The sequence below is a fragment of the Schistocerca gregaria genome, chromosome 4 (genome assembly GCF_023897955.1).
Source record: "Schistocerca gregaria isolate iqSchGreg1 chromosome 4, iqSchGreg1.2, whole genome shotgun sequence".
In the NCBI taxonomy this organism is placed as follows: Eukaryota; Metazoa; Arthropoda; class Insecta; order Orthoptera; family Acrididae; genus Schistocerca; species Schistocerca gregaria.
The window spans coordinates 589,069,679-589,094,894 of NC_064923.1; positions in this window are offsets into that span (position 1 = coordinate 589,069,679).

Genomic DNA, 25,216 nt, shown 5'->3' on the forward strand with positions numbered 1-25,216 from the left:
CTGTTTGCCAGGCATAGTGCTACTAAATTTCACTTTGTATTACTCTGTTACGCTACTTTTACTACTGATTTATTTTTGTTTTTGCTGCACATTGGCTCATATTATTTGTAATGTTGCATTGCTTGGTAATTTAGATTTACTGTAGCTTGCTTTGACAATTTCCATTTTTTTGTCATTGCTGTTTAGGTTAATTGTTTTGTGCTGCTGCATTGTGTGGTCCCTTAGTTTAGCATTTGAGCTCAGTAGGTTTAAGTTAGCTTAAACGGGGTAGATTATATAAGAAACTAACTATAAGGAATTGGAAGAAATGCATTGAGAAGTTATAAGAAAATGATTTGGTCAAAAAAGTAGTGTACAGTGCAGAAAAACTATTTTTCAAAGAGGATGTGAACAAAATACAGAAAGCATGCTTGGATAGGATATTTTTGGTGGAAACATATGTTGAGATACGACGAAAGCTCTACAGAATGAAGTTTTGGATTGGACTGCAGTACCAAATGTCACACTGAAAACAAACCCTGTCCCGTATTTTGTGTTATTACGCTATATGAATTTGCATTTCTTCCTGTCTTTGTGTGTTTAGCTGATACGAGTTACGTTGTAGAATTTTTCTGATAATATGTTATTTACTTTGTAAACATGTTTAGACATTATTTATCTGTTCTGTTTTGTTGCTCATATGTGAAGTTGATGTTTCAAAAGTTATTCTGATCTTTATGTATGTAGTTATGTCATAATTTTTGTAACACTGATGTGCATGTTTATTTCTATTCTTTTGTAAAGCCCGTTTTACTACAAAAGTTATCTGTACTATTATGTTCTTTAATGATGTATTTTGTAACTTTGTTATTGTATTCTTATGTTATAAAATTGTAATTGACACCAGTTTATCAAATTAAGTAATTTGTAAGTTACATTTCACTGCACATGTTTCTGTTGGTCATAGTATATGGACAATATGTGAGAAGTAGGGACTGTTAGTGTTTGCATGTGTGTTGATAATTCAGCAAGGGACTGGTTAACAGCATTGCTGGTTCTAAGGACAATTCCAAAAACTTTGTGCATGCACAAGTGGTGGTTGATGGACTTGCTATATTCTCCGCAAGACTCTTCGATGGTGATTGTGCACCTGCACAGTTGCAATAGATGGCTGCTGGCCGTCTCTACAAGTACTACAGTGGGTCTGCACGTTTGATGGCCCACCAATACCATTATTTCTACAAGGACTTCAGTGGGTCTGCACCTCTGGTGGCCCACCAATACCGTAATCTCTAACGAGACAACAATGGGTCTACTCTGTGTTGACCTACCTACCAATATTCTTCAAAACTTCGACTGACTCTGCTGTGGGTTTGCTCTGTTGTGGCCCATTACCTGTCTGCATGTCAAGAGTCAGCACTGTCTTTCCGTTGGAAGGACAACTCTACTTCTTCAAGACTGCATGGAAATCCACTACTTCCGTGTGCATTTTCTTTTACTACTTAGACTTTGAGAAAAACACTGCAATTTTACTGTGATGAATGATCAGGACTGTCTATATGGACTGTGAGAAAATTTTAGCTTTTGACCAACATTGTATCAATAAGTGTGTGCATTTGATTTATTCGTTATTGTAATTATGAAAAAAAATTTCAAATCTGTATTGCCACTGCCCAAAACAATTTGTAAATTTTTTTGTGGGGAGCATGGGGGCTATGTAAGTAGACTGTTTAGGTTTCTTTTTTGGTAACGTCGCCGCCACGTAGCGCTCTGTATTAAAATCACTGTCTTTGCCGTGTGCAGTCTGTGGCTGGTTTGCGTTGTTGTCTGCCAATGTAGTGTTGGGCAGCGGCAGGTGGATGCTAACAGCGCGTAGCGTTGCGCAGTTGGAGGTGAGCCGCCAGCAGTGGTGGACGTGGGGAGAGAGATGGCCGAGTTTTGAAATTTGTAAGAATTGGTGTCATGAACTGCTATATATATTATGACTATTAAGGTAAATACATTGTTTGTTCTCTATCAAAATCTTTCATTTGCTAACTATGCCTATCAGTAGTTAGTGCCTTCCGTAGTTTGAATCTTTTATTTAGCTGGCAGTAGTGGTGCTCGCCGTATTGCAGTAGTTCGAGTAACCAAGATTTTTGTGAGGTAAGTGATTTGTGAAACGTATAGGTTAATGTTAGTCAAGGCCATTCTCTTGTAGGGATTACTGAAAGTCAGATTGCGTTGCGCTAAAAAAATATTGTATGTTAGTTTAAGCACAGTCATGTACAATTTTTGAAGGGGACGTTTCATCATTAATATGATATATCACTAGTAAATAACACTAAAATATCAGTCTATTTACCATGAAGCTGTGACGATTACGATACGTCTATAAAATATTATATTCAAATGCAAGAAATAACAAAAAATCAATTGCGAAGCGCGGAACTGGGTTGATGTCTTGGCGGTTTGCAAGACACTAAAATGGAGGAATAGCAAGTATTTCAGCTAATTTCCGCATCCACAGCACTGTCCAGAGAGCAAATATCCATCTATCCGGAATTATGGCACCATCCGGAAATAGGACACTTTCCTGTGCTATGGTTCACCTAAAGAACGAAACATAATTTCGTCTATTTCTAGAGGTAGTTTTTCGGTTTATAGATTACGTAGATAAGTTTAAAGCAGTGTATGAACTGTGTTGGTGTAAATACACTCCTGGAAATTGAAATAAGAACACCGTGAAATCATTGTCCTAGGAAGGGGAAACTTTATTGACACATTCCTGGGGTCAGACACATCACATGATCACACTGACAGAACCACAGGCACATAGACACAGGCAACAGAGCATGCACAATGTCAGCACTAGTACAGTGTATATCCACCTTTCGCAGCAATGCAGGCTGCTATTCTCCCGTGGAGACGATCGTAGAGATGCTGGATGTAGTCCTGTGGACCGGCTTGCCATGCCATTTCCACCTGGCGTCTCAGTTGGACCAGCGTTCGTGCTGGATGTGCAGACCGCGTGAGACGACGCTTCATCCAGACCCAAACATGCTCAATGTGGGACAAATCCGGAGATCTTGCTGGCCAGGGTAGTTGACTTACACCTTCTAGAGCACGTTGGGTGGCACGGGATACATGCGGACGTGCATTGTCCTGTTGGAACACCACGTTCTCTTGCCGGTCTAGGAATGGTAGAACGATGGGTTCGATGACGGTTTGGATGTACCGTGCACTATTCAGTGTCCCCTCGACTATCACCAGAGGTGTACGGCCAGTGTAGGAGATCGCTCCCCGCACCATGATGCCGGGTGTTGGCCCTGTGTGCCTCGGTCGTATGCAGTCCTGATTGTGGCGCTCACCTGCACGGCGCCAAACACGCATACGACCATCATTGGCACCAAGGCAGAAGCGACTCTCATCGCTGAAGACGACACGTCTCCATTCGTCCATCCATTCACGCCTGTCGCGACACCACTGGAGGCGGGCTGCACGATGTTGGGGCGTGAGCGGTAGACGGCCTAACGGTGTGCGGGACCGTAGCCCAGCTTCATGGAGACGGTTGCGAATGGTCCTCGCCGATACCCCAGGAGCAACAGTGTCCCTAATTTGCTGGGAAGTGGCGGTGCGGTCCCCTACGGCACTGCGTAGGATCCTACGGTGTTGGCGTGCATCCGTGCGTCGCTGCGGTCCGGTCCCAGGTCGACGGGCACTTGCACCTTCCATCGATCACTGGCGATAACATCGATGTACTGTGGAGACCTCACGCCCCACGTGTTGAGCAATTCGGCGGTACGTCCACCCGGCCTCCCGCATGCCCACTATAGGCCCTCGCTCAAAGTCCGTCAACTCCACATACGGCTCACGTCCACGCTGTCGCGGCATGCTACCAGTGTTAAAGACTGCGATGGAGCTCCATATGCTACGGCAAACCTGCTGACACTGACGGCGGCAGTGCACAAATGCTGCGCAGCTAGCGCCATTCGACGGCCAACACCGCGGTTCCTGGTGTGTCCGCTGTGCCGTGCGTGTGATCATTGCTTGTACAGCCCTCTCGCAGTGTCCGGAGCAAGTATGGTGTGTCTGACACACCGGTGTCAATGTGTTCTTTTTTCCATTTCCAGGAGTGTATATTCTCGATGCAATTGAAAATTTCAGTTAATTGGCAGTTAAAACTTCTGTATCAAACTTCCTGGCAGATGAAAACTGTGTGTCAGTCCGAGACTCGAACTCGGGACCTTTCACTTTCGCAGGCGAGTGCTCTACCAACTGAGCTACCCAAGTACGACCCACGCCCCGTCCTCACAGCTTTGCTTCTGCCAGTACCTCGTCTCCTACCTTCCAAACTTTACAGAAGCTCTCCTGGAAGGTAGGAGACAAGGTACTGCCAGAAGTAAGGCTGTGAGGAGGGGGCTTCAGTCGTGCTTGGGGAGCTCAGTTGGTAGCCGGCACGGTAGCTCAGCGTGTCTGGTCAGAGAGCCGGTTGGCCTCTGTAATAAAAAACTGAGTGGAAGGATCAACCACCGAACTTGAACAGGATGTATTGCGACGTCCGCAACGACCAAACACAACGATCAATAACGAACAAAATGAAAAAAAAAAGTTGGTAGAGCACTTGCCCGCCAATTCAAAGGTCCCGAGTTCGATTCTCGGTCCGACACACAGTTTTAATCTGCCAGGAAGTTTCATATGAGCGCACACTCCGCTGCAGAGTGAAAATCTCTTTCTGGAAACGTCTATATCAGTTGTAAAAATCTATTAACAGGCTACGTAATCTCCACCACTTTGAAAATTTGAGCCTTTTTCATTGCTTATGTAAGAATACTTAGAATATTTTTTTGCAGGTCTCTAACTTTGTTTGACGATCGTAAGTTGTAGCTACTTACTAGGAACGAAGAAACATATTTCCATGACAGTATATTTTGAGGATGTTACATTTATTTCCTATTAAAACGTTCTGTTGTTTGCATTGACTAGTCGTACTGCCATAAAGAAAGGTGGTAACTATTTCATAAATTTTTTTCGTATACTTGAGGAGAAACCCGGCGGTGCACAAGTATTTATTTATAGCTGTGAATCCACGCCAGCACCAAGCGTCTGGTCTTAATGTATACGGCATCATATCTCCAGAACTATGTCTCCTGCAATGATGTAACGTTACATTTACATGTGGTGTTACACGTGCATACTATCAGCAAAATGTCACGCAAATACAGTTAGTAATAAAGAAGTAATAAATTATAACGCCATGCCTCATGCGGTACTTTTACTGCACGAACAGCGGAAAAGCAGTGGGTGATAGTGTCGTAGGACCGTTGCTATACACAATATACATAAATGACCTTGTGGACGACATCGGAAGTTCACTGAGGGTTTTTGCGGATGATGCTGTGGTATATCGAGAGGTTGAAACATTGGAAAATTGTACTGAAATGCAGGAGGATCTGCAGCGAATTGACGCATGGTGCACGGAATGGCAATTGAATCTCAATGTAGACAAGTGTAACGTGCCGCGAATACATAGAAAGATGGATGCCTTATCATTTAGCTACAATATAGCAGGTCAGCGACTGGAAGCAGTTAATTCCATAAATTATCTGGTAGTACGCATTAGAAGTGATTTAAAATAGAATGATCATATAAAGTTGATCGTCGGTAAAGCAGATGCCAGATTGAGATTCATTGGAAGAATCATAAGGAAATGCAATCCGAAAACAAAGGAAGTAGGTTACAGTACGCTGCTTCGCCCATTGCTTGAATACTGCTCAGCAGTGTGGGATCCGTACCAGATAGGGTTGATAGAAGAGATAGGGAAGATCCAACGGAGAGCAGCGCGCTTCGTTACAGGATCATTTAATAATCGCGAAAGCGTTACGGAGATTATAGATAAACTCCAGTGGAAGACTCTGCAGGAGACACGCTCAGTAGCTCGGTACGGGCTTTTGTTGAAATTTCGAGAACATACCTTCACTGAAGAATCAAGCAGTATATTGCTCCCTCCTACGTATATCTCGCGAAGAGACCATGAGGATAAAATCAGAGAGATAAGAGCCCACACAGAAGCATACCGGCAGTCCTTCTTTCCGCGAACAATACGAGACTGGAATAGAAGGGAGAACCGATAGAGGTACTCAAGGTACCCTCCGGCACACACCGTCAGGTGGCTTGCGGAGTATGGATGTAGATGTAGATGTAGAAACATTTTCCCATTCACGGGCTGTCAGCCAGAAAATATTTCGTAAAGGTTTGAAATTATGTATCAAGTTTATTGTAAGTGTCTAAGTATTCTCGTTCTCAAATAATGGCTGGATCAAGTCTGAGAATTCACGTGTCGAGGGCTACGCTTCTTTTTCACTCCCACCCCAAACACACACACACACACACACACACATATACATACACACACATATACATACATTTTTATATTACGTATGAATTTCGGCCTCGAAGGGATGCCATAATTAAGTAAATCATTCAAGTGTGTTGAATTCTGTGTAGAATTTAGTTTGATTTTTCACTTGATCACTTGATGATAACCCTACAACGCTGACGTAAGTCGTGGCAGAGAAGCATGCGTGGATATCACAGAGCAACAAGATGGATCGTCCTGAAGACGGGACAGAATAGCAGAAAACTACTACGGTGTTCCGCGAACACAACGTGATCGTAACTGCCAGATCTGTTTTTAAATAAACAAGGAATGTTATACGACACGCGGCGATGTAATACGCCGTAAGAACTGTGATTTGGGCTGACCCACCCAGGTTAATGTGATCGTGATCGGGATATTTATTTCAACCTACTCTGTGACTACGTGTTTCCTTTCTTCGGCCCCTTCATGATGAATATGTTGCGGACATTCCCAGCTTTCAAGATGACAGCAGCCTTTACGTAGGGCTTCCCGCATGCGTTTCTGGTTTGACTGGCATTCAAACACAACATCGTACGTCGTATCGCCCAATATTAATATCACATGAAATGTCTTGGACTGTTCCGAAAAGGAGGAGAGTTGTGTAAACAACTTTCCGCAAATGTAGCTATACGGGATTTTATAATCGTGTTTTCATCTGGTTATAGAATAACTGAAGTGAACAGTGGCCCTTCCTACTCGCCGAATTGAGATCGTTATCAACATGCGAGACAATATTACACGGCATTAGCACGATAATAGTATTTCCGTACGGCTCAACGGCCTGGTGGAAATCTTTCAATTGGAAGCCACTTCTGCGACTTGCGATCCCTAACCGAACCTTCTAATCCTACGGGGGAAAGGGGCACACGGTTCATTGTGGAATCCGAACCACCTGTCGCTCCTGCGAATCCTCTTAGCACTGAGAGGAGATGGCTTTAAAGGCAGATTGAAATATTGCATTGTTCGGTTGTTATTCGATCTCACGACCTTTCGGTTTCCAGGCACGTGCTTTACACTAGACCACCAGGCCTGACATCAGCGTGATGACGCCAGAGGTAAACATTTTTTTGCCCAGTACGCTAATTTTTTTACAGACTCATTGGGGATTGTTATCTTGCTAAGTGTTGGCTTGTTGAGCTTCCTTTGTTATTTAGAGCACTTCGCCCCCTTAAATGGCGAAGCCCGAATGAACGCGGTTCCCCGTGGAGCGTTACTATTAATGTACCGTCAGAAGCTCCAAATAATGTATGCTTACTTTTCGAACGTGGTTGCAGTAGGGTGGAAGGAAAGAGTTGTTTAGATATTGACAAGAAATCAGAGGACCCGGGCGAAACTTTCGCACTTTTATATTTTTTAAATAATTGTTGTGGCAATATGACAAAACATTTTTAAAAATGAAGAGAACGAGGTGAAATAATAATAATGAATTTATGATGCATCTTTGTATATAAATTTCCATGCGTTATTACTAGTAATTTCTAAGTTTCTACCGTAATATTTATATTTATATGTTTTTGAACAGAAGTATAATGAGAACTACGAATATAAAATATAAAGAAGTAAATAAATGCGAAACATGTAGGTTATAACGTAGTGTTCGTTTGTTACCTGGTGCAACACTAAGGCCACAGTAACCTCTAACTGTATTTTGAAATTTTAACTGCACCTCGTACTTTATAAAAGAACGTTAGGTCGTAGAAGCACAATTCGCGGCGTTAATGACAAATAAGTTTGTCGTTTGGGAAAGTATATTCGTTTAGAAAAGTCAACATGTAAGATGTGCGTAGATAATGGACTACCACAGCGATCACAGTTATTGTGTATAACAACGCTGTAAACATGTTATTAATAAGCACTGTAAAACAAGAAAATTATGTTTGTAATAAGATAATATGAAATGAGAGTCTCTCATTCGTGATTAATAAGATAGCTTCGTAAAATGTACGTACAAAACAGGGCGCCCCTGATATGCTTTTGCCTATGATAATTAACAGTCTGTTTTATGTTAAAATTTTCCACAGATAGTAAGTTTTAGCACAAAATCTGTATGTCATGTTAGAAGCCGGTTAAAAATCTTTATAAGGGTATTTCAGTCATCTTCGTATCATTAAAGGGTGGCTACTAAAACTTGGAAAAAACATTCCCTGAAGATTCCATGTGTGGGGAGGAAGATGGAAGGTGATGTCAAGAAGCTCCTGATAAATTAATGGTGAGGGAAGGAGGGGAGGGGCGGTGGAGGAGAGGGTCCAGCATATCACAATAATGACTTTTCTCTCAGCTGATTATGTATATGAGCTATAAGCAGTAGTTTAACTACAGTTTTCAAACATCGATAATTTATGCAGGACAATATTCACACAATTAACGCCCATTGAAATATTAAGTATTTAAAAATTTTTGATTTATAGAACTCAATAAAGTTCAGTTTCAAAGCTAAGTTAAAAACGCAGGGATTTTATGACAGTCCTGAAATTCCCAGAGGTTTCCCTGATTTTTCCAAGTAAAATGTAATTCCCTGAGAATTTCAAGCTTTCCAGAATAATCATATCCCTGGATTAATATGTGTTGAGAAAAAGTTATGTTGACTTGAGAAATCATATACAGGGTGAGTCACCTAACGTTACCGCTGGATATATTTCGTAAACCACATGAAATACTGACGAATCGATGCCACAGACCGAACGTGAGGAGAGGGGCTAGTGTAATTGGTTAATACAAACCATAAAAAATGCACGGAAGTATGTTTTTTTAACACAAACCTACGTTTTTTTAAATGAAACCCCGTTAGTTTTGTTAGCACATCTGAACGTATGAACAAATACGTAATCAGTGCCGTTTGTTGCATTGTAAAATGTTAATTACATCCGGAGATATTGTAACTTAAAGTTGACGCTTGAGTACCACTCGTCCGCTGTTCGATCGTGTGCATCGGAGAGCACCGAATTACGTAGGGATCCAAAGGGAACGGTGATGGACCTTAGGTACAGAAGAGACTGGAACAGCACATTACGTCCACATGCGAACATCTTTTTATTGATATTTTTCACTGACGCACATGTACATTACCATGAGGTGTGAGGTACACGTACACATGTGGTTTCCGTTTCCAATTACGGAGTGGAATATAGTGTGTCCCGACATGCCAGGCCAATAGATGTTCAATGTGGTGGCCATCATTTGCTGCACACAATTGCAATCTCTGGCGTAATGAATGTCGTACACGCCGTAGTACAACTGGTGTAATGTCGCCGCAGGCTGTCGCAATACGTTGTTTCATATCCTCTGGGGCTGTAGGCACATCACGGTACACATTCGCCTTTAAGGTACCCCACAGAAAGAAGTCCAGAGGTGTAAGATCAGGAGAACGGGCTGGCCAATTTTTGCGTCCTCCGCGTCCTATGAAACGTGTACCTCACCCCTCATGGTAATGTACATGTTAGGTGACTCACCCTGTATATGGCAAAAAAGAGCTTGATAAAGGAACGAAGATTGCCAGTGCAGACGCAGGGAGCCTGCTAACCACAACCGCCTGCGGTTATTTCTGTTGCGACAGCCGACTCACTTTTTCTCTCACTGTCCGCGTCTACCAATTGGCCGGCAATCATCCGAGCGTGCTGCGCGGGCAGTATCGAGGCCTCGCAGGCGGCAGTGGCTTCCGGCAGCTCTCGGCGTGGTGAGATAGCCGAGCAGGGTGCCCAGCAGGACTACACGTGGTAGGGGGTGGGTGGCGGCTGTGGGGAGGGGGGAGGGGGGGAGGGCGTAGGCTCCCACTACCCCCTACTGAACGGTTATTGCCCCGGCAGGCTCTTCCGGCACGTGTCTGGAGGCGGAGCTTTCGCCTATCTCCTCTACAGACGATGTTCTAGCCACACATACCATTAGCCTGTTTCTTGCGACTGTAGAAAGCCATCCTCACACGTGGCGACTTAGCTAACGTTGACGTGGAAATGTACGAGTTTTCTGAAGTCACTTGCTGCTATTTCACGTTGAGGAGGCATTTCGCCACGTGCAACACAAAGTCAGTTCTGCGGTATTTCGGCTGCATGCAACTGTAGTGGTTAATAAAAAAAGAAAAAGAGAAAAGAAAAGAAAATGTTGAAAATGAGGGAAGAAATGGTGAATGAAAAGGGGGTTTTAAAATAGTAAATGACCCAGAAAAAGGGAAAGAATAAAATGCAAATCGGACTTCCTATTACAGAAAAGTTATCGGACTTCGTGATTCGGAAAAGCTATTGTTGGGGTGGGCCTTGTGGCGTTTTTGAGCAAAAGTTAAACCAATTTTCACTACAAAAATTATTAAAAAAGAACAGAGAATAACAAAATGTAACTGACAGGGGGAAATGGCGTAGCTTAGAGTTAATTCTTTACCAGGTTAACATGTCTTCTTTCTTGCGGCGTCCAGGTCTTCAAAAATCTCTTCAATTTTGCGTGAAAAGTCTGCTACGAAATCTCGCAATATGTTTCATTGTCCAGGAATTTCTAATGTATCCAAAACCGTCTTCATATTAAATGCACTTTATTTTAGTTGCTTCTCTCCATCCTCCGAATTTCATAACAACTTCCACAATGTCTACACATTAATAAATTTGTTCGTCTTAATCAGATCTCGTCTGCATTAAGTTTCCGCTCTCGAGAGGCAAAAAAACAAACAAACACAAACCAAAAATACCGGATGGAAGAAAAAGACAATTTTAGCATTTTCTCTGCCGTCGATCGCTCATTTATATCTGAGGGAACGAGTGTAGCGCGGCGAAATTCCAAGTCCCGCTACACCACGTAAATTACACCTACATATATACTCCGCTAACCACCAAGCGATGTGTGGCGGAGGGCACATATTTCCTCCCCTCTGTTCCACTCGCGGATAGCGCGAGAGAAAAAGAACTATCTGAACGCCTCAGTACGAGTTCTTATTTCATTTATCTTTAAATGATGATCATTACGCGATTTGAAAGTTAGTGGTAATAATATATGTTCTTCATCCTCGTTGAAGATTGGATTTCGGAATTTAGTGAGCAGCCCCTTTTGTTTAGTGCGTCGTCTATCTGCAAGTGTGTCCCACTTCAAACTTTCTATGAGATTTGTAACGCTCTCGCGATGGCTAAATGTACCAGTCACGAACCTTGCCGCTCTTCTTTGGACCTTCTCAATGTCTTGAATCAGACGCAACTGGTAAGGGTCCCATAGAGACGAAAAATACTCTAAGACTGGACGAACTAACGTGTTGTAAACTATTTCCTTTGTTGAAGTACTGCATCGCTTCAGGATTCTACGAATAAACCGCAATCTAGATTTCGCCTTACCCGTTACTTGTGTAATCTGGTCATTCCATTTGAGATGATTTTGAATAGTCACACCCAGATACTTGACTGATTTTACCGCTTCCAAAGACTGATCACTTATTTTGTACTCATACATTAATGGGGGTTTTCGTCTTGTTATACGCATTAGGTTACACTTACTAATATTGAGAGATAACTGCCAGTCATTACACTACACATTTATTTTCTGCAAATCCTCATTGAATTGTTCACAACTTTCGTGTGATACTACTTTTCTGTAGACTACAGCATCATCGGCAAACAGTCTAAGGCCGCTGTCAATACCATCAACCAGATCGTTTATGTAAATCGTAGAAAGCAGAGGACCTATTACGCTGCCCTGGGGCACACCTGAAGTTACTCTTGTTTCTGTGAAGTTACCCCGTTCAGGACGACATACTGCTCCCTATCTGTTAGAAAACTTAGAACCAATAAATTAGAAACTAAGAAACAAGAACGCTGTCTACGTCACAAGCAGAATTTGCGAGACGCCATACTGTATTTGTCGTTCTCAACTGAAGCCTATAATTGGTGGGTTTTATATTATAACTAACACCCTACGAGTATATGGTGTTTATAAGGACCGGCATGTTGAAGATCTCTCGAAGACTCGTCATTATTTGTACACTTTGTAAAATAACGGAAAACGTAATTTCAGTCGTCAAAGAATTTTCGATTAATTTTTTTCGTGTTGTAATTCGCGTGTTCAGAAAGTACGCCAGTGCTAAAGAAAGAAGAGAAAGCTGAAAGTAACATATACGAGTGCTAAACAAGAGAAATGAACCTGAAGGCACTGTTCTAGAAAGGGAATTGGAATAAATGAAATGGGAAATTCGTTACTGCGAAAAGAAATTGAGTGGAACACTGATACACCTAAGTCAAATCAAGGCATGAAGAGTCGACGACGTTTCCCCAGAATTACTGAGATAATATCATAACAAAAGTATTCCACTTCATATGAAAAATGTATCATATAGGCGAAAGAATATTGTAACAAAACTCCAAACGGAAGGAAGGCAGGTGTTGTTATTGGTGAATACTAACAGTTTAATATGTCACGGTTGCAAAATATTGACACGAATTATTTACGGAAGAATGGAAAAACTGGGGAAAATCATTTTTCGTTCCGTATAAATGCACGAACACGCGAGTCAATACTGACACAGAAGATAAGTTGAATAGGAAGGCAAACCTAAGTTTAAAGCACTTGTAGATGCAGAGAAAGCTTTTGACAACGTTGACTGAAATACACTCTTTAAAATGTTCACAGAGCGGCGATAAAATGCAGGGAGCATAAGTGTGTTTACAACTTGTACAGAAACCAAACTGCAGTTCTAAGAATTAATGGGCGGCAGTAGCCAATCCTTTACCTTATTTTGACTGTAAAATGAGCAGTAGAGCAAACAGTGGAGAAACATGGAAAGGGAGTTAAAGGTTAAGAAAAAGAAAGTAAAACTTGAGGTTCGTCTGTGAAACCTTTTTTCTGCCACAGAAAGCAAAGAACTTGAAAGAGCATCTGAACGGAATGGACAGTGCCTTGCGAAGAGATTATAAGAAGAACGTCAACAAAGGTATAGTAAGAAAACCGGAGCGTTGTCGAATAAAATCAGGCGACCCTGAGGGAAACATTAGGACATGAAACAAAAATGAATCATATAAGCTTCTTTATTTGGGCAGCAGAATAAGTAACAACAACCGAAGTGAAGATGACTTAAAATGAAAATTAGCAACACCAGAAAACAATTCTATAAAAGAGAAGTTCGTTACTTATAATGTAAATAAGTGTTGCAAAGTCGTTTCTGAAAGTAGTGAAAAGCGTACAACAAGCGGTTCAGACGAGGCGAGAATAGAAGCATTTGAAAATTACAGTGGCAGACCAAGGCTTGAATACACTCCGACTGTTCAAATGGATGTAGGTTGCAGTAATCATATAGAGATGAATGTTCTTGAATAGAAAAGTCCAATTAGGAGATCTTCATCAGATCACTTTTTCGACTGAAGGCTGCAAGAACAATAAATGATCTTTCAATATTCTCCACATATTAATAAATTTGTTTATTAATATAAGCCTCTATATTTGAAAGTGCAACTACAACCTTATCATACTAGGACCACATATTCTACGATGTAGCTGACTAAAAATTTATTTATTCTTCAAATGGATCAATTTCAGGTACACACCAGCTACCAGTTTCGTACACTGGCCTTGACGGGCCATTGAATACCGACCAATCGCAATGTCATCCTCTTCCACAGGCTTCATTTAGTTGTGTTATGGCGAGACGGGTCCCCCGAACGATGTCAGTTTCTTAAACATAGTAGCCTCATTTTTTGCATCAACCCCTTTTTACAGTTCCAGGTTGGCAGTCCTACCCTAAAATTTATTAATATACACTGAACTGACAAAAGTCAGGGGATTCCTCCGAATATCATATAGGATGTGCCTTTGCCTTGCGCAGTGAGGCAGGTTGACGTGTCATAGACTCAACAAGACGTTGGAAGTCTCATGCAGAAACACTGAGACATGCTGCCTCTATAGCTGCCCATAATTGCGAAAATATTGCCACCGCAGGATTATGTGCAAGAGCTGATCTTTCGATTATGTCCCATAGATGTTCGATGGGATGCATATCGAGCGATCTGGGTGGCCAGATCATTCATTGAGTTATCAAGAAAGTTCTTCAAACCAACCGGATACAACTGTGGGCCGGTGACATGGCCTATCGTTGTTTGGGAACCTGGAGTCCATGAGTGGCTGCATATTGCCTCCAAGATGTCGAACATCAGTCCATGAACGTTCATTTGGACCATAGGAGCCAGTCCATTCCATGCAGACACAGCCCACACGGTTATGGAGCCACCGCCAGGTTGCACAGTGCCTTGTTCAACTGTTGTCTATTGCTTCATGGAGTCTGTGCCACACTCGAATCCTTCCAGCTGCTCTTACTAACTGAAAGAGGGACTCATCTGACCAGGCGACAGTGTTCAGTCGTCAAGGAGATACGAACACAAGCACATGTAAGACGCTGCAAACGGCGTCGTGCAGTTAGTAAAGGCACTCGTGTCGGTCGTCTGCTGCCATAGCTCGTTGACGTCACATTTCGCTGCACTATCCGTTCGTCGTATGTCCCACGTTGATTTCTGCGGTTCTTTCAAGCAGTGTTGCATGTCTCTTAGGACTGGCGACTCTACGCAGACATTTCTGCTCTCAGCTGTTAAGTAAAAACCTTCGGCCACTGCGTTGTCCAATGGTGAGAGGTAATGCCTGAAATCTGGTATTCCTGGCACGCTCTTGACGCTGTGGGTTTTGTAATATTGAATTCATCAAGAATTTTCGAAAATGAATATCTCTGCGTCTAGCTCCAACTACCATTCCGCGCTCGATATCTGTAAATCAGCGTCTTGCTGCCATACTCACATCGGACACCTTTTCACATGAGTCAATTAAATACAAAAGACAGCTCTGCTAACGTAGTGCCCACTTATACCTTGCGTACGAGATACTAGCGCCATCTGTGTATGTACATATCGCTATCCCAAGACCTTTCGTCCGCCGCTCGTGGTATAGTGGCCCGCAGCTGGTGGTCTGGCGGTTGCGTTCTCGCTTCCCGTGCACGGGGTCCGGGTTCGATTGCCGGCGGGGTCGGGGATTTCTCTGCCTCGTGATGACTGGGTGTTGTGTGTCTTTCATCATAATTTCACTAGCCGGCACGGTAGCTCAGCGTGTTCGGTCAGAGGGGCTAGCTGCCCTCTGTAATAAAAAAACTGAGTTAATGGATCAACAACGAACTGAAACGGGTGTCTTTCGACGTCCGCCCAGAGCAAATACAACGAACAAAAGAGAGATTATAAAAAATGGCTAGCGTTGGTGCTTCTGGATCACGGGGTCCCGGGTCCGATTTCCTACCGGGGGACTGGTTTTTTTTCTTTTTTTGTTGTCCTCGCCATTTCATCTTCATTATTTGTGCCAATGACTAGACAGGATTGTGAAAAAATGGACTGTGTAAAAAAATGGGACCTTGTACGTGTGCTGATGATCGCGCAGTTGAGCGCACCACAAACAATACATCACCATCAAACATTCCAAGACTTTTCACACCTCCGTGTAATATTAATGGTTAATGATGACTGACAGATGAGTAACATGTTATTGCAGATGTTTAATGCGAAGCATTATGATTTAAGATCAGAGGTTTTTTATTTCTTGTTTTTCCACCATTATTAGGCGTTCTCATACTACCAGCAGCAATGCAGGATTTCCTTAACATGTTATCCTTACGTCTTGATGACGGTACATGTGTTCCTAAGGTTTTTGTGGCTATTATTCCTTCATTTATGTGCTTTTTGTATTGGTATTGAAACGTGACGACACAAGGATTTGTTTACGTTTGGAGACTTAACTTCATTACTTCCGAGTATGAGAGTGAATCCGAGTCTCTTTCAGTTATTATTAGCAATAAATTCGTTACTTAATTCACGATTATCATTTATACTTGGGAAATATTGTATAGGGGACTGGGTTTCAATGCAGAAGTGTTTGACCTGCCGGCGTCTGTTGTTCGACAAGATGCAATGATGACAAGCATATCAGTAGTTGATATACTTCTAAAGCCTACCTGCACACATAGCTTAGAGCGCAAGGTTTTAGCTAGCGAGATGGATAAGTGAGCCAGACCCGGATCGAGTGCGGGCGGTCTGGTGTGATTTATCGGTAACCTTCCACGTCCGGTCAGGCAGTTGCTGGTCTGGTTCCCAATTTTAGCTTAAAAGTACGTAGCTCAGACGCGATAACATACAGAACAAAGTTTACACGATTCGGATACAGGTGCACACTCGACTTCCCTCCCTCAAGCCGTCGGCACACCACCTTGACCTTGAGCGTTGTGCATGCCAAGTTTCGGATGCCATAGCGTGGAGTAAGCATGTTCAGATGTTTTTCCGCACTTGCAGAGCAATATCTGGCATGACAGATATTTCGAACATACGTTTGAACATTGACCAACGAGATGGAAGAACACCACCTACGTCACATCCACGCCATCTCTCTTCAATACAAAGACGCTAGACGCCGTATTGGCTTTCAGCTGAAGCTCATATGTACATACGCCATTTCTAAGCATCTCAAATTGAGGATCTCTCGAAAATCCGTGTTTAACTATATGATGTTTTTGCAATAAAATAATGGGAAGCGTCATAATGATGGTTAAAGCGTTACTGTAACTTGCGTATTATGAAAGTATGGCACTTTAAGGCCACGGTACAGTGAGAACCCATAAGAAATGTAATGCTCTTGCTATAGCTTGTTCTAATAACATATCAACGAGTAAAGCTTTCAGACGAGGTTAAGACGCAAAGAATGGATATAGAAACACTCTTGATTAGTATAGCGCAATGAGTAGTGTCGCAGAATTTTTCTTACTTGTCTTCGCGTTTCCTAGTATGTTCAGATATTTTCTTATCAGTTTAATAAATGTACATCCTATGTAACGTAAAAATAAATGCCCCTTTCTGAGGAGCGAGTTTGTTCGATAGGCTTAATCTACAAGGCGGCTTGCAGTTTTGTATTTCAATCTCTGGTTTTTAGTTTTGAATGTCATATGTTGTAAAAAATTAAGCTGCTGAACAGGAAGAGTGATCAAGTAAGAATGACCTGAGGATTTTACTAATAAGTGAGAAAGGTGAAATAATTTTTATCTTATGCTGAGAACTATTGTAAATTTATGTTGCGCTATTTGTAATGGGACTTTTACAGTTATATGTATTTTCTGACTGGACATGGTACTTTCCCTTTTGCCTTGTAACATGACCGTGGATATTGAAGTTTTTACTTACGCATACTACAGACAGAACAACGTGACTACCATACTGACAAGGGAACATATGTGCGTTATCATGGACCTAACGTAATAATTTTACGGCCGTCCTTTTACTAAACACTGTGACATGCGAGACAGATACAGCCAACAACTATCGTGGGAGCGCACTGAGATCGCTTGTAGCATGTTGAAACCAAGTACTGTATGCACAAGCCGCATCGTTTCTGAGCGTTCAGCAACACATTGAACTCAGCATGCTCATCGTTGACGTTCGAACTCAACGGAGTGCTTTAGGTTCAAATGGTTCAAATGGCTCTGAGCACTATCAGACACCTAGAACTTAGAACTACTTAAAACTAACTAACCTAAGGACATCAAACACATCCATGCCCGAGGCATGATTTGAACCTGCGACCGTGGCGGTCGCGCGGTTCCAGACTGTAGCGCCTAGAACCGCTCGGCCACCCGACTGCTTTAGGCTGATGACTGTTGCTGCAGGGATGTACTTTCACCTCGGACTGCAGAAAACTCCAGAACGACTTTAGCTGGAGTGTTAAGTGTGTCACATAATTTTGAAACAGTTTGAACTTAAAAATAGTCTTAAAAAAATGTGTTTGATAGGACGTCAATGACAATGATAGCTGAAAACAGAAATATTAAATAGAAAAAATTGATAAATTTTGTTATGTAGGAACCTTACTGAAGTAAGTCAATAATAGCTACAGGATGGAAACTAGAGAATAGAACTGCAGGAGCAAAACGTACCCACCGTGAAAGAAAACAACTACTAGTAAGCCAGTATTTTACTGTATAAATGAATAAACAATTTGTTAAAATGATCATTTGGACTCTATATTGTGCACCTGCGTGGCTGTGAAAGCTGGATACTGTTCCAGAGAGACGGGATGTGTTTTGAACTTGCAGGAAAGTGTCTTTGGATGAGAGTAATGAAGACTAGCTGGGCAGTAAGCAATTCCGGTGCAGATGTTTTTACATCTACGTCTACAACGATACTCTGCAAATCACACTTAAGTGCCTGGCAGAGGGTCATCGAACCACCTTCACAATAATTCTCTTATTATTCCACTTTCGAACAGCGAGCGGAAAAAACGAACACCTATGTCTTTCCATGCGTCCTCTGATTTCCCTTACTTTATGATGATGATGGTTTCTTCCTATGTAGATCGGCGCAGACAAAATATTTTCGCATTTGGAGGAGGCAGTTGGTGATTGAAATTTCGTGAAAAAATTCCGCCCCAACGGAAAGCGCCTTTGTTTTAATGATGTCCATCCCAAATCCTGTATCGTGTCAGTGACACTCTCTCTACTATTTCGCGATAATACAAAACGTGCTGCTCTACTTTGAACTTTTTCGATCTACTCCGTTAATCCTACCTGGTAAGGATCCCAGACCGCGCAGCAGTACTCCAAAAGAAGGACAAGCGTAGTGTAGGCAGTCTCTTTAATTGATTTGTGACATTTTCTAAGTGTTCTTCCAATAAAACGCAGTCTTTGATTTGCCTTCCCCACAAAGTTTTCTGTGTGTTATTTCCAATTTAAATTGTTCGCAATTATAATTCCTACGTATTTAGTCGAATTTACGGCCTTTAGATTAGACTGGTTTATCGCGTAACCGAAGTTTAAAGAATTCCTTGTAGCACTCATGAAGATTGCGTCACACTTTTCATTAATTAGGGTCAATTGCCAATTTTCTCACCATTCGGATGTCTTTTCTGAAACGTTTTGCTATTTGTTTTGATCTTCTGCTGAGTTTACTACATGATAAACGATAGCATCATCTGCAAACAATCCAAGACGGCTGCTCAGACTATCTCCTAGATCGATTATACAGGTAAGGAACAGGAGAGGGCCAATAATAGTACCTTTGAGAGAGCCAAAAACCACTTCTGTTTTACTCGATGACTTTACTACGAACTGTGACCTTTTTTACAAGAAATCACGAGTCTACTCACATAACCTAAACGATATTCTACAAGCACGCAATTTCACTCCAAGCCGCGTGTGTGGTACAGCGTCAAACGCCTTCTGGAAATCTAGAAATATGAAATCAATCTTGTCAGTAGCATTCAACACTTCGTGTGTGTAAAGAGATAGTGGGTTTTTGCAAGAACGATCTTTTCTAAATCCCTGTTGACTGTGTGTCAACAGACCGTTCTGTTTGGGGTAATTAATAATGTTCGAAACAATATATGTCCCAAATTCCTGCAGCACATCGACGTTAATGATATGAGCCTGTTATTTAGTGGATTACTCCTACTACATTTCTTGGATATCGGTGTGACCTGGGCTGCTTTCCAGTCTTTGGGTGCTTTTTTATCATCATACTCTGACAGGAACCTAATTGATATACAATCTTGACTAGAAGACTTGCTTTTATTAAGTGATATAAGTTGCCTCTCTACTCCGAGGACATCTACTTCAACGTTCCTCATATTGACAATGACTAAGCTCATAACAACTATTCACACATTTCTTCGGACACCAAAAATTTTAAACAAATATAATGAAAGAAACAGTTTTGAGAAAGGAAAACGAGGGCAGGCCAAGAACGAAAATAGTAGGTTGTGTATTGGACGTACGAAATGTAATAATAACCAAGAAATGCACAAAAAAGGGAAATTACAAGAACAAGCCGTAGGATTTATCAGTTGATAATGAAGCTAGGGAGAATGCCTCCGCACAGAAAAATTTTGCTTCGGTATCAGCATTCAATACTGCAGCAAACCACCTACTACAATAACCAGTACTTCTTAAACCCTTTGATTCGCACTCCAGTTCTTCTGCATATAGTCGTAGACGTGTTCGGCACACTTAAAATACGCCTTCTCTTACTCGGTGCCAAAGTTTTATATCCCGGCCAGCTCCCAAACGCTCAGCCGTTTCACTATTGAACCTCGCAGGGGCGGACATGCGACTACACAGCTTGCCATTTCCAGACTTTAATACAGAATTCGCATTTCGTGACGTGAGACGGGAGACGTCCTTAAGACTGCCAGAGGAGGCACAAACTTTTCCTCTTCAAGCAGCCATAACTTTCACAGACTGTGCGATAGCTTCTGAATCCTCTCTAGCTATCTATTCTAGCTATCTGTTTCGTGGAAATGGGATCAGACATTCTCCTGCAAAAGCTTCTTCGGTCGGTTTCAAGTCGTAGGTCAGTGGCCTGTATTACTGAATATTATAAGACTAATTTCAGATACGTAAATCTTGATCTAACTGGTACCTATTAATTACTATAACTCTAAGACAATGGGAAGATTTTTATTTACAAGCAAGAGCAGAAGCCTTGGTCAGGCAAGAAAAAGGGTGTAAACCTTTGGCTGCATGCCACTGGAAAATTATAATACGAACATTTTATGCCCATGTGCATCCCAATAATCGCATTATGTTCCATTAATTTCACTTCCGTAAAAACCCTGTAATGGAGGATTAAAATGCTTTTATAAACACAGAAAGAGTCTCAGAGATTTTTAAGTTATAAAACATGAACTAACTTTTATCATTATTGTAGCATGTATGTAAAGCTGCTCTGACAACTACACTATGTGATCAAAAGTATCTGGACACCTCCAAAACATACGTTTTTAATATTAGGTGCATTGTGCTGCCACCTACAGTCAGGTACTCCATTTTAGCGACCTCAGTAATTATTAGACATCGTGAGAGAGCAGATGGGGCGCTCCATGGAACTCAACGGACTTCGAACTTGGGCAGATGCTTTTGTGGCATTTGTGTCATACGCCTATAAGCGAGATTTCCACACTCGTAAACATCCCTAAATCCACTATTTCCGATGTGTTGTTGTTATTGTGGTCTTCAGTCCTGAGACTTGTTTGATGCACCTCTCCATGCTGCCCTATCCTGTGCAAGCTTCTTCATCTCCCAGTACTTAATTCAACCTACATCCTTCTGAATCTGCTTGGTGTATTCATCTCTTGGTCTCCCTCTACGATTTTTACCCTCCAAGCTGCCCTCCAATGATATATTTGTGATCTCTTGATACCTCAGAACATGCCTTACCAACCGGTCCCTTCTTCTTGTCAAGTTGTGCCACAAACTCTTCTGCTCCCCAATTCTATTCAATACCTCCCCATTAGTTATGTGATCTACCCCTCTAATCTTCAGCATTCTTCTGTAGCACCACATTTCGAAAGCTTCTATTGTCTTCTTGTCCAAACTATTGATCGTCCGTGTTTCACTTCCATACATGGCTACACTCCATACAAATACTTTCAGAAACGACTTCCTGACGCTTAAATCTATACTCCGATGTGATAGTGAAGTGGAAACGTGAAAGGACACGTACAGCACAAAAGCGTACATGCCGACCTCGTCTGTTGACTGGCAAACACCGCCGACAGTTGAAGAGAGTCGTAATGTGTAATAGGCAGACATCTATCCAGACCTTCACACAGGAATTCCAAACTGCATCAGGATCCACTGCAAGTACTAGTACACTTAGGTGGGAGGTGAGAAAACTTGGAATTCGTGTTCGAGCGGCTGCTCATAAGCTACGTATCAAGCCGGTAAATGCCAAACGAGGCCTCGCTTGGTGTAAGGAGCGTAAAAATTGGACGATTGAACAGTGGAAACCGTGGTGTGGAGTGACGAATTACGGTACACAATGTGGCGATCCGATGGCAGGGTGTGGGTATGGCGAGTGCCCGGTGAACGTTATCTGCATCGTGTGCAGTGCCAACAGTAAAATTCCGACGCAGTAGTGTTATGGTGTGGTCGTGTTTTCATTGAGGGTGCTTGCACCCCTTGTTGTTTCTCGTCGCACTATCACAGCACAAGCCTACATTGATGTTTTAAGCACCTTCTTGCTTCCCACTGTTGAAGAGCAATTCGGGGTGGCGAGCACCTGTTCATAATGCGCGGGCTGTGGCGGAGTGGTTACAAAACAATATCATCCCTGTAATGGACTGGCCTGCACAGAGTCCTGACCTGAATCCTACAGAACACCTTTGGGATGTTTTGGAACGCCGACTTCGTGCCAGGCCTCACCGAACGACATCCATAGCTCTCCTCAGTGCAGCACTCCGTGAAGAATGGGCGGCCATTCCGCAAAAAAACGATCCACCTCCTCAATGACCGTATGAGTGGAAGCTGTGATCAAGGCTAAGAGTGGGCCAAAACCTTATTGAATCCGAGCATTACCGACTGAGGGCGCCGCGAACTTGTAAGTCAATTTCAACCAGGTGTCCAGATACTTACGATCCAATAGTGTAGCTTCTCAACGATGATATGGAAACATCGAAGCGTGTTTTGGCTGTTACACTTAGTCTGGCTTGCAGCTACCAAAATGTATACACTACTGCCCTTTAAAATTGCTACACCAAGAAAAAATGCAGATGATAAACGGGTATTCATTGCACAAATATATTATACTAGAACTGACATGTGATTACATTTTCACGCAATTGGGGTGCATAGATCCTGAGAAACCAGTACCCAGAACAACCACCTCTGGCCGTAATAACGGCCTTGATACGCCTGGGCATTGAGTCTAACAGAGCTTGGATCATGTGTACAGGTACTGCTGGTCATGCAGCTTCAACACGATATCACAGTTCATCAAGAGTAGTGACTGGCGTATTGTGACGAGCCAGTTGCTCGGCCATCAGTGACCAGACGTTTTCAATTGGTGAGAGATCTGGAGAATATGCCGGTCAGGGCAGCAGTCGAACATTTTCTGTATCCAGAAAGGCCCGTACAGGACCTGCAACATGCAGTCGTGCATTATCCTGCTAAAATGAAGGGTTTCGCAGGTATCGAATGAAGGGTAGAGCCACGGGTCGTAACACATATGAAATGTAACGTCCACTGTTCAAAGTGCCGTCAATGCGAACAAGAGGTGACCGAGAGGTGTAACCAATGGCACCCCATAAATCACGTCAGGTGATACGCCACTATGGCGATGACGAATACACGCTTCCAATCTACGTTCACCGCGATGTCGCCAAACACGTATGAGACAGAACCTGCGTTCATCCGAAAAAAAATGACGTTTTGCCATTCGTGCACCCAGGTTCGTCGTTGAGTACACCATCGCAGACGCTCCTGTCTGTGATGCAGCGTCAAGCGTAACCGCAGCCATGGTCTCCGAGATGATAGTCCATGCTGCAAACGTCGTCGAACTGTTCTTGCAGATGGTTGTTGTCTTGCAAACGTCCCCATCTGTTGACTCAGGGTTCGAGACGTGGCTGCACGATCCATTACAGCCATGCGGGTGAGATGCCTGTCATCTCGACTGCTAGTGATACGAGGCCGTTGGGATCCAGCACGGCTATCCGTATTACTCTCCTGAACCCGCCGATTCTACATTCTGTAAACAGTCATTGGATCTCTACCAAGGCGAGCAGCAATGTCGCGATACGATAAACCGCAACTGCGATAGGCTACAGTCCGACCTTTATCAAAGTCGGAAACGTGATATTACGCTTTTCTCCTCCGACCACGAGGCATCACAACAACGTTTCACCAGGCAACGCCGGTCACCTGCTGTTTGTGTCTGAGAAATCGGATGGAAACTTTCCTCGTGTCAGCACGTTGTAGGTGTCACGACCGGTGCCAACCTTTTGTGAATGCCCTGAAAAGCTAATAATTTGCATATCACAGCATTTTCTTCCTGTCGGTTAAATTTTGCGTCTATGGGACGTCATCTTCGTGGTGTAGCAATTTTAATGGCCAATAGTGCAGATACCTTACCGTTGACAGATCTGTAGCTACAGGCGACTGCATATGCCGCATTCATGATCTGTCTGGTTAACACAGAAAAAATTGCATCTATGTTTGTCTACAATTCGTTGCATCATAAAACGAGCGACGAGACAACACGAAGAACTTCAATAAACTGCAAGACAGGCTGTCCTTCGAGTACACAAAGAGTATCTGTTTTTTTTTAATGTTGCTTGTCTTAAATTTTATAGTACGTAAGGCTGCAGATGCTGACATTAAAGATACCAGTACTGTTATCTTCCTCATTCATACAAGAAAACTGCTACATTCATTCAGTACTGTCTCCGTTTGACCTCTGGTTTATGAAGTACAGGGTGGTTATAGTTAAACTTACACTACGTGAGCCAGTGTAGATGGAAAACTATTTACCTTGCGCGTACGCAACCGTATAGGAATGGTGTTCAGTCTGTAAGCTGCAGGATTTGCATTGTCGGTAGTGTTTGTGTCAAAGCTTGCCGTTAGGCGCCGGCACTGTTACGGAGACGAAGGGTTCAAACACAAGCATCAGTGTGCATTGCAGTTACAGACAGTCAACATGGGTCTGGACGAAGCGGGTAGCGCTTTATTCGTAAAGCTGTTTTGTCGCAGTAATAGTAACAGCACTCCTGCTCTAGACGAATTTCGACGGATTAGAGAAGTACAGAGAGGTCCACTTTCTCCAACGGGGTTGAAGAACATGATTCGTAAGTTCGAATTGACTGGTGGTTTGGGCACTGCTCCTGGGAGAGACCCACGGCCAGTTGCGCTACAAATTGTTGAATCGATTACTGTTGCCATATCGGAGAATGTTGGACGCAATGGACGACCTTCAAGAATTGCTCGTGCTGTGTCACAACTGCTGGACATTCCATGGTCAACCGTTAGAAAAGTGCTGCAAACAATCGTCAAATGGTATCCGTACAAACTTCACTTTAGTCACGAAGTTTTTTCCACGTGAC